Consider the following 9890-nt stretch of genomic DNA (forward strand, 5'->3'; position numbering starts at 1 on the left):
CACGTTGTTTTCAATGGTATCAATGGGAGAGTGCACTTGCTTTGTTGCTATCAGCTCGGCTATGTTAACCTCTAATTAACGAATCACTTTATGTGAGTAAAGCAATCACGAATAGTTTTAAAACCGTGACCGTACAGCCCACAGTGTCAGCTCAGCAAACTGTAAAAACCTAATTCTCACTAGCACAACGCAACACTATGAAGTCACAATAGACTATTCCACTTTAAGCGTACAATAACGTGAATGAACAACTAATGAGCTTGGTTTGGAAAAGTAAGTTGCCTGAAAAATTTATTGCACAAAAAGTTTTCTTTTTCTGGAGCGTCGTGTTGATTTTTTGTTAGGTGCTTCGCGGTCCCAGAAAATTGTCTCGCGGACCCCAGTTTGAGAACCACTGTGTTAGCGTAAATTTTTTGTATTGTTTACCGTTTGCAAGAATAATCTCTGAAGCGTAACCAAAAAAGCGTAACCTAGGTAAAATATTTATACTGAGCGATTCACTCATCCGAACATTTTTATATTTCACGTCTTTTCGAGCTTCTCTAATTATTATTGATTATAAGTAACCTAATTTTTATAGGTACAGAATGATAGGCTATAATTTGCTGAAACTTTACTAATATCAAAGTTATAACAATAATTTTCGCTTAAACTTTTAATCGCCATTACGGGGAAGTACCTTCGATAAATCTTTACGTCACAATCACACGCTAGACATAACAAATGTTAGTGAACTGGAACTGAAACTCTCCAGTACTAAAGAGACGAACTAGTGATTTGATTGCTTCAATTTTGTTTTGACAGACGTGTCGTCCTGTTACTACCAGAAGCTTAGGCAATGTGCCTCGAACCTTGTGAGTTTGGCATGTTGTGAGTTGTTTTGACCCTTTTGATGTTATATTAGAGCAATGTTGGTTTCAGTATAATACGTGTCATTTTGTGCATTTTTTGTGAAACCAAGTTATTAATACGGAAAATGTTTAATGTGGTTGTTATCAGTTACCACTTGAGTTTGCACAGAATAAAATGTTTGTTTGGGCCTACAACCATCATACAACAGCTACATAACAATAAAAATGGCTTTCATGAAATAACCTAAGTTTTAAGATAAATATATTGTGTTAATTTATGTTCAAACTTTCATCAAATAATATGTTGCATTTAACAAGTAAGGGCCAATATATAGCTAATGACAGCTGTTTTGCATTACAACATTTGTTAATGGCAAAACTAAGTTTAAATTGAAAATAATAACTTTAAACAAACTAGGCAATCTGACTTTAAAAATAATTAGCAACAAAACTTTTAAAGTTATACTTTTTTGCCTATTAATACTTTTAGACCAACTAATTGTCCTATTTCCTAGCCACTTATGACTTAGTTTAACAGTTTGTAGATCAACTTCACTTTCAATCAAGTGTTTTTGTTTAATATAAATTTGTTGTTTGTATAGATTAACTTTTTTATTGTTCTACTGAAATACCTGACTGAAAAAATTACTGTATTGGAAAACATGTTTATTTGTTTCAAATATTAGAAAAAAGCATTAAGCAAAATATTGTTTTCATATTATTAATAGGAATATCACAAATTCATTTAATGATGCCTTATGTTATTTAAAAAAATGGTGGTTGACCATTCTACTTAGTAGGTCACCATATGATATTTAATTTGTTTGTTGACATTTTTTCCATTTACCTAAAACTAAGTAAAATAAAATATATAACTATTTAGTAATTGTAATAATAAATGTACTTTATGTAAAGTTACCAACATATAAAACAAGACCAACGCTGCAGTGCTCTGTTACTGGACGCTGTTCAACATCCAGTCCATTTATTTTATTACTCTTTGATCGCTCGCGCTTTTGTTCAGGTTGGCCGATTTAGCCAGTAAAACAAAACCCCAAACAGGTGAAAATGTCTTCTTCGCTTTGATGTATTGCCCAGTATGCAATCGACGCCGCACCATTTCCTCTGCGACCAATAATAACAAGCATGTAAAACGTGCTTGTTCCCTTTCTACAAATTCGTCTATATTTAAACGTGTATTGCGCAATAAACCGAAGGTAAACAGTTTAACGGACAATTGTCGCTCTGCTACGGTATCCGCCGCGTCATCCTGGGTTATTACCAGCAACTTATCTGGTTTAAAAATAAACAGCATCTGGTGCGCGGTGATTCAGCCAATACCGGGTTCCATATGACTTGAAGTGTAGCCTCTTGAAAAACAAAACGGTATTGATTACCTGCTACCAAACGAAACGAGGTTGTGTTAACCTCGCCCGTCGGCTATGCAGCGGTGTCCGATTGCCTCGCGATGTTATTGCCGCTCTGATTTTTTGGAAAAAAGGCCGCTTCTGTAATTGGCCCAATTTGCATGGCCACTTCAACAGGGAGGATTTTCCGTTTTACTACTATGTCCGCTCCATTCTTTTCACCTCAAGTGTGATGGGAAAACCGTTGGCTTCCAAACGGACAAGTTTGCTGTCCGTATAGATAAAAAATGGCACTGAAATGTTTGGCTGAAAAAGGGTGCCTGGCGCTCTTTTAAACGGCCATGGCTACTCGACATAAAGGCGACCAGCGCAACAACAATGGCGGGCGCAATATTTTACTTAGTGACATATTCTTTAGTGCTATTTTCGCGACTCGCTTTGTTGCACAAGCAGAGCGGGATCGCCCTTAACGACACCACGAGCCGTTATCGAATATCGGTAGCTATTCTCTTGCGCTGTCGTTTGGACATTTAATCCCTTTGTCTGCTCTGGCACGAGTGAATACCGATTAATTGTCGCCAGGTATTTAAACTCAGTGCTTCATTTGTTCGCGCTCGCGTATTCGAAGGCGTGTAGCAAACCCCCGAAAATATGCCGGATGCGGGGGCATGTATCGGTTTGTGTTTACGCGCTGCGCTGCTGGCATTGTCTTCCCGTCAGCGCGCTTTGCCGGATGACGCTCGGACTCTGGTATGTTACAGGCCATGCCACAAACGATATGTTTGAAAAGTAATCAGGCCGAGTAATTGTCGAGCCTGGCGTTAGCGAAAAGACTGAGCTATTTATTGGCTCGCCAGAAGTAGCGATCGCTCGCATCACGTTTGCATATTTTTTCGGGGTATCTTCGAATATGTGCGGGCGCGCGATCGAGTCGCCGGGATTTTTAGTTTTGCCCGCCGAATGCAATATTTTCGAGTCGTATACTTGCGCGTGACCGCCGTAAATTGCACACAATTTCGCGACAGCCAATGTAAGAGCCCGCGTAGAAGATGCGAAATCTTCGAAGGCATTAGGGGTTTTATTCAGTGCAGCAACTGGCAGCATCGCGTCGTTTTCAACTGTGTGCAGTTTTCTTCAGGAATCGTGACGGTATACCGCGCATTGGTCGCCCGCTGGGATTTCACCATAAAATTAATTCGCTTTCAGAAACCGTTTACAGCTAAGCCACATATTGCTGTAATGTCACATTGGTCTTGGAAGACGAAGAGTATGTTTCTTGGTTTGACGCAACTCGATGTACAACCGATTCACAAAATCTCAGCGTTATAGGTTTAATAACATAGTTATTGGAATAGCTGTAAATAAGCCCTTGATTTTACAATGGGTCTCAGCTGATGTTAAAACTGAATTTCCGGTGGCGGATGTGCATCTACTGCCTTTGTCTGTTGAACGCCGTTAAACCTGAGAGCTTCAGTCGAGTAATGTGATTGTTTATATCAGAGCTAACATAACATAACGGGGAGAGTAACTCCCAAGCATAGGATCGATCAACAAGTTTCTTTGTGCCTGAGTTAATTTTTAACGGCGCCGTGTTAAACACTGATTGACTTTGCATGGTAGTAGCTGCGCGCCAACCAGACTGGTCGAGTTAATACAAGGTCGGTTAATTTTTAAAGTCCTTTAATCTTTATTTTGCCGTTTTTCAGTCATCAGTTAGTTAACACAGATGATGCAAAAACGCCGATATTTTTACCACATGTAGTTTGTTAAGATTGGAAAATAAGGCATGTAAAGCGGGCAAAAAAGGGAGCCGGCTGATTTTAGAGCGCTCATGTAAACTGGCCAATATTATTTTATCGTTTGAGTCAACGTAGCGACTGATAACTGTTTCGCTGATGTTGTTCAAGCCAAATGAATGTTTTTGGGGCTGTCTAGCGCATGTTAAAAGTTTTAGTGCCGACGACGCGCTTATTATGTGACATTATAATTGTCATATGGTTAAATTGCTTTAAGGATGATCAGATTTAAAAGTATTCTTGTAAGTTATAAAATGCCTTTGTTTCTTTTTTTCTTTTTTTAAAGGCTGAGTCCCACAAAAAGTGTCGCAACAGTCAATTAAAAGAAAGTTAGCTGTGATACTTTTTGTTTAATTTGCGCCCGAAAAACCCAAAAATAGTTAGTTAATTGTTTGTCTTGAACTTTTAAATTGGCAAATCCTCGATAAACCTTTAACGGTTGTTGTCTTTAACAAATCTGAGGCTCAGCGACATTAGTAGTCAAAAGTGAGACGTTCTCCTAATTGGTTAGGAAACACCAGTATTGAGGCAGAACGAATAGGGCTGCTACGGTCTGCCGAGAGTGATTTATCCGTGATTGATTAAAGATTTAAATAGAGAAGATACAACCTGTTGGCGTTAAGCGTGGACTTGTAACCTTGTATAGCACAGCACATCTATACAGCTTGTACACTGCACAGTCATAAAAAACACAGGAACTTGGCCTCGGTGCAGATTACGCGGAAGGCGCGTGTTGTCGTTGTACATCACCATTCAACTGTCTACCGCGTCCCGCCCACGGTTGTCACTTATTTGCGTTGCCTGATACAGCAAATTATTAATCATTTTCCGGTCGCGAACCCCTTACTGCATTGTTATTTGTGGTCAAACCTGAACAGCGAACAGTCTTTTTAGAAACCACCAGCGTTACAATATATAAACTAGTTTACTTTGGCGGATCGTTGGCTAAGCTGATTTAACATTCCATATCCCAGAGTTCCTTTCGTATCGGTATTCAGCTTGTCGAGAAAATAGATCTACTTTAATTTAATCTTTCGTTTACAGTCATTAAGTCTGTTTTGCCTGATGAACGTTTGACCGTCCGTGTTTTTTGATTTTTGTAACTTTCAGCTATTTTAAATGAATCACGTTCAAAATCACTTACGTTTATTTTAGGTGGGCTAATAACCATCTAAAAACGGTGTTATTTTTTATTGAAGCTAGCAAACATGTGTAAGGTATTTGATTTTAGACAACATCTGTAGAGAACTGCAAAGCCCTTAGGTATGGAAGTATAGAGCTATGCTGCTGTGGCTAGCGCTAAAACAAACGACAAACAGTATATGCAAATAATTCACAATCCGCAAGTTCGGTGTGCCGAGTTTTGCTTAACTACTGAATAGAGAAAGGCTTGTAGAATTTATGTTGCATGTAATGTATAATTTGTGTTGCAAAATAGTAAATGATTTACTACACAACACATTTTGCCTGGGCTTGTTTTGTTTTTTTATACCAGCAAAGCATCACAAAGTGATGTTCGACTATACCGGGTATATATATTTTGTATTATGATAAAATTAACGTAAAGGATGATGTTTATCAATTTTCAGTGCGCGATGACAAAAAAGAGTTTTAGTCGACATTTCGAAATAGAGCGAACAAAAATTCCCGATTTGTTTTCTTCTTAAGTGAAATTACCCTTTTATAGATTTAGAGTCTCGCGGAAGCCTGCACATGCATATGACTCGATGTCGGTAAATAATTTAGGCTTCAACTAAGTGCCAATAAAGAGAAGCGGCTATTAATTTCCGAAGCCGGACCAAAGCGGCGAAGCCGTTTTCGCCAATGAGCTACCTACTTTCGGCGAAAACACGTCGTAGGCAATTTGCCCGCCGACTGGTGTCCGCGAAATTGCCAAAAGAGTGTGAAAAAGGTTCCTCCGCCCCATTATCTCGCATACCCTCTTCCTTTCTCTTTCTAACTCATTGGGAATTTTCTGACGGCAATATTTCACTCTCGAATTTCCCTACCGCGGTCGCAGTCAAAGCAACTGCGCCGCCCGTTGAGCAGCAAAAGTCTCCATTCTCTTTATATCTTTGTATTCGCCAGCCTTGCGCCGCCAACGTGGCAGCCGCGCCGATTAATAATGTATAGCAATGATAACACATTTGCAGCAAAACGCCTGAAGCGTCTGCGTTTTTCCTGAGCCTCCGACCGATCGTCGCCTCTAATTAATGGTTCTTTCTTCATATCGCCCGATTCCAGATGGCGCCCCAGTAGCAAGCATGAAAACAGCAGTAAACCATTCCCACCCTGGTTTATAACTTGAGTTGGCGACGAATACTGCAAGGCAGTCTGAGTTTTCTCCGACGGTCGCCCCGTGCTCTACTCAAGCAAACCCTAGCCCTTGCACCGAAAGTTGCTTCATAAGTCCGCGCACGTGATAACCACATGTTCCACAGCTTGTTCCAGTCAGCAAGGCTCGCGATTCAGTGGGCGTCGTGCCGTTTTCCGCCTCGTGCGATAAATAATTTACCCCAGGTTGGCGGGCGCCGGCGAATCGATGATTCCGCCCTTGGCCGGAAAATGCCTATAATTTCGCATTTCGTCGTGGCCACCAAAGCTCAGCACGTGCGCGAGGCTTCCACGCTGTTTGCACCAAACCCGCTTTGCGACGTCTTGCGGTCGCTGCTTTTCCGCTGCTCTCGCTTTGCGCCCCTCCGGGAGACGCAGGGCCGCGATTGTTTTAGATGCCCGCCAAACCTTTAACGTTGTCGTGTTTCTTCTGCGATTATCGCCGTTAAATTCCATGAGGTGGGATCAATTTTTGCTGGGTTTGTATTCGAATCGTTAGGAATCGCAAGGCGGTTAACTTAAACGCTCTGGTGGGTTTAAAACTAAGCATTTAACGACCGACTCTTGGTTACTTGTTATCAAGGAAAGGGAAAATAATATGTGAACTGCGCTGTCGTTGGATCACCTATCTACATCAAACGTCTGAAGCGTTAAAACCTATAACACCAATTAGGACGCACTAGACACAAAACCGTGTATAAAGCGAACTTTACATCAGTTTTTCCCGTAGTTTGGGTATTAATGGGGTTGAAAACTTGAAATTATTTTAGTATTGTCGCCATTAACTATCGCACCAGGATCATCATTCTTGATGTTAGGTGAAATATGCACTCGTCTGCCGACATAGAACACAGAGAGAGAGTGGTGTAGAGATTGCGTGAAGATGCATTGCTCAATCGAAAATAGAAATCGGGCATATCATAACGTTGTGTTAGCAAAACTAACAAAACGCGCGTTGTTTTGGACAAGTCCGATACTACGGCGGTGCTCTGGTTTACACACTTCTTCGCCACGACGCCGTCTTCATGCAGTACTCATGTAAGTTAGAGAATGGGTGGCGTTTTAGGCAACCTAGCGGACACATATCAGTCTGTGGGCTGGTGCTTCTCGTGGATAAAGCGCGCCTTATAAAATTCCCGTCTTGTTGCTGCTGGAGTTGCAGAGTCGCGCGCTAATGTTCCTGATTGCGCGCCAAAACGTGACTTTCTTTGCGCGCTTAGACTAGCTCCAGTCAGCGGCGACGAGCTTTGTGATTTCGATTGCTGCTTTAGTATATGCGGGCGTTCACGCGTAGCGCGCGTCGCGTGAACTTCTTAAACGTTGCTGTTGTGTTCTCGCATTCACGCGCGCGTCATCAGTCAGTGAGCGCATTCTCCCGCGCACACTTGACACTGTCTTCGTGTTATTGTGGGTGTCTCTAAACCGACTTCTGATTACGAATGAAAATTGCTCCTATTAACGTCTCACCCTCCGCAGAAGACATCGGTCCGGTTTGTAGCGCTCGCTCGTAATTGCAGGTAATCAAAGCTATCCTTAAATTCCTTCAAGGCCAAAGTGGCGGCCTTGTGTAGGCCGGTGAACCCCCGCCGCCCGTCGCCCGCCTTTGCTCCGATTATGACGTAATAATTTGCGTCGCGGCTCGCTGATCACTCGAGTAATTATCATAATCAAAGCGCTAATAGGTACGGGTCTGGTGGGTGGTATTTGTTTGTCATCAGGCATACGGGCAAACGGTCAATTACGCAGTCGTAAACGGCCGCCTTCTGTTTTAGAAATCGTGGCGTTTCGGCGCAACGCTAGATGAACCATTTCGTCGTAACTGCGGTCGCCATCGCCGCAACCTGTACAGAGCCCTACGTGCGGCGCTTTTGGGACAGCAAGATTGCTGAGCGGTTCTGAAACTACTTATTTCCGAAGCAACAAGTACAATTTCGCTGTGCTTTCGCCGATGCCGTGTGCCCTAGGGTACGCACTACGCATCGGATCTTGTTTTGATAGAAGCTTGCGGCGAATCCGAAATTATTCGGCCAGGCGTTGCCGATGGCTTTTTGGTTATTTGCCGAGAGCGAGCGGCGTATTGCGATCATAGAGAAGTGCGAGCGTATGCGAGCGAGACAGAGAAAGAGAAGGCCATAGTTTGGCAGCCATGTATGACGGGGGAGGTTGTGTATCACTGGCGTGCAAAAGGTCCGGATATCGCTCTGCGCCCTTTACATGTAAAACCTTATTCGAACGTGGGCATTTGTTGCATAGCATGGACATGGAGTTGGTGTAGTTTTCTTCAGCCGTGCTAGCCCGCACTGTACATGTGTATTTTTCCTGGCTCGTTGTTCACCTAGCACTTTGTCTCATCGTTTGCAGAGTGTTTGTGTGTGGGGTATCTTGTTTGTGTATTTAGTCTGGTAGCAGAGGCTTTGTAGCTGTGGTACATTGGACAGCGAAGAACAATTGAGTTTATTCGGCCGAATTTGCGGCGTTGAGCGAAAGTAGCGACCAAGCATAACAGTTTAGCGGGTTGTCGTAGGATACTATACTGCCATGCAATTGTGGCAGTGGTCGTCCTAAGCAAAGTAGATTTGTTAAAAGTCCTCGTCTGATGCATCCCAGTAGGCCAAAGGTTATCAGGTGGACGCAATTAGTAGCTGCAAAGTGCGCAATGCCAAGGTAATGCACAGTTTACGATAGTCTTAGCAGACGTGCCAGTCGACCGGCGCAGCGAATGCGCCTATTACTAGTTAATCGATAAGGGTAGTCGCATAGCGCGCTCACATTCGGCCATATGTCATCGGTTGCCACTAGTTAAGAGATATCGACCGTCGCCGCGCGCCGGTTAAATTCGTTTCACATCGATTTGCTCATCAGCGCGACATAGGTAACCTACGACCACTGGCGTTGCCCCGCGGTGATCCAAGGGGGGAGTTCGACCCCCTCTTGGTTTTTATAGTTATGCGCGATTATTGATAATAATGTCATATGTCAACTGTTGTTGCGGTCCGCAGTTCGCAATGTGCTGCGGTTTATTTAAATTTATGGGCCTTAGTTGTTAACAGACACTGTTTTCTACACGGGATACTTCTTATGAAGAAATAACGTTGCGACTATGACTGCTGGATAAATAGCTGTGTATTTAAAACGATTTTTTATGTTAATTTAATTGTGTGCCCCCCTCCTAAATCGCTGAACAATTTATCGATGTGCCATTGGCGATGTCTGCTAGAAAAAACGCACGATTCGCCGAGCCCTGTCGCACTACGGTGCGCTTCGGAAATTTGCGCTGTTCATGACCGTGAACCGTTTTTCTGCAGTTGTCTATTTTCGCTGGCCAATATAAGATTTTGGTAGCGTTATGTTTTGTATAACCAGTGTGTTGTTGTGTTATAAACAAGAGAAAAAACAAACAATTTTCATCAGCAGTCTTGTTGCAATTATGGTTCTGAAGGTTATTCACAGCCCTTTGCAGACCTTTGGTTTAGGCAGCACCAAAATAAATTGAATAAATCTAGTTGTGTATTTTTTTTAAATAAATTCTTAATTTTTTTTAC

The sequence above is a fragment of the Ascidiella aspersa genome, chromosome 4, assembly GCF_963924565.1.
Source record: "Ascidiella aspersa chromosome 4, kaAscAspe10.2, whole genome shotgun sequence".
Taxonomy (NCBI): Eukaryota; Metazoa; Chordata; class Ascidiacea; order Phlebobranchia; family Ascidiidae; genus Ascidiella; species Ascidiella aspersa.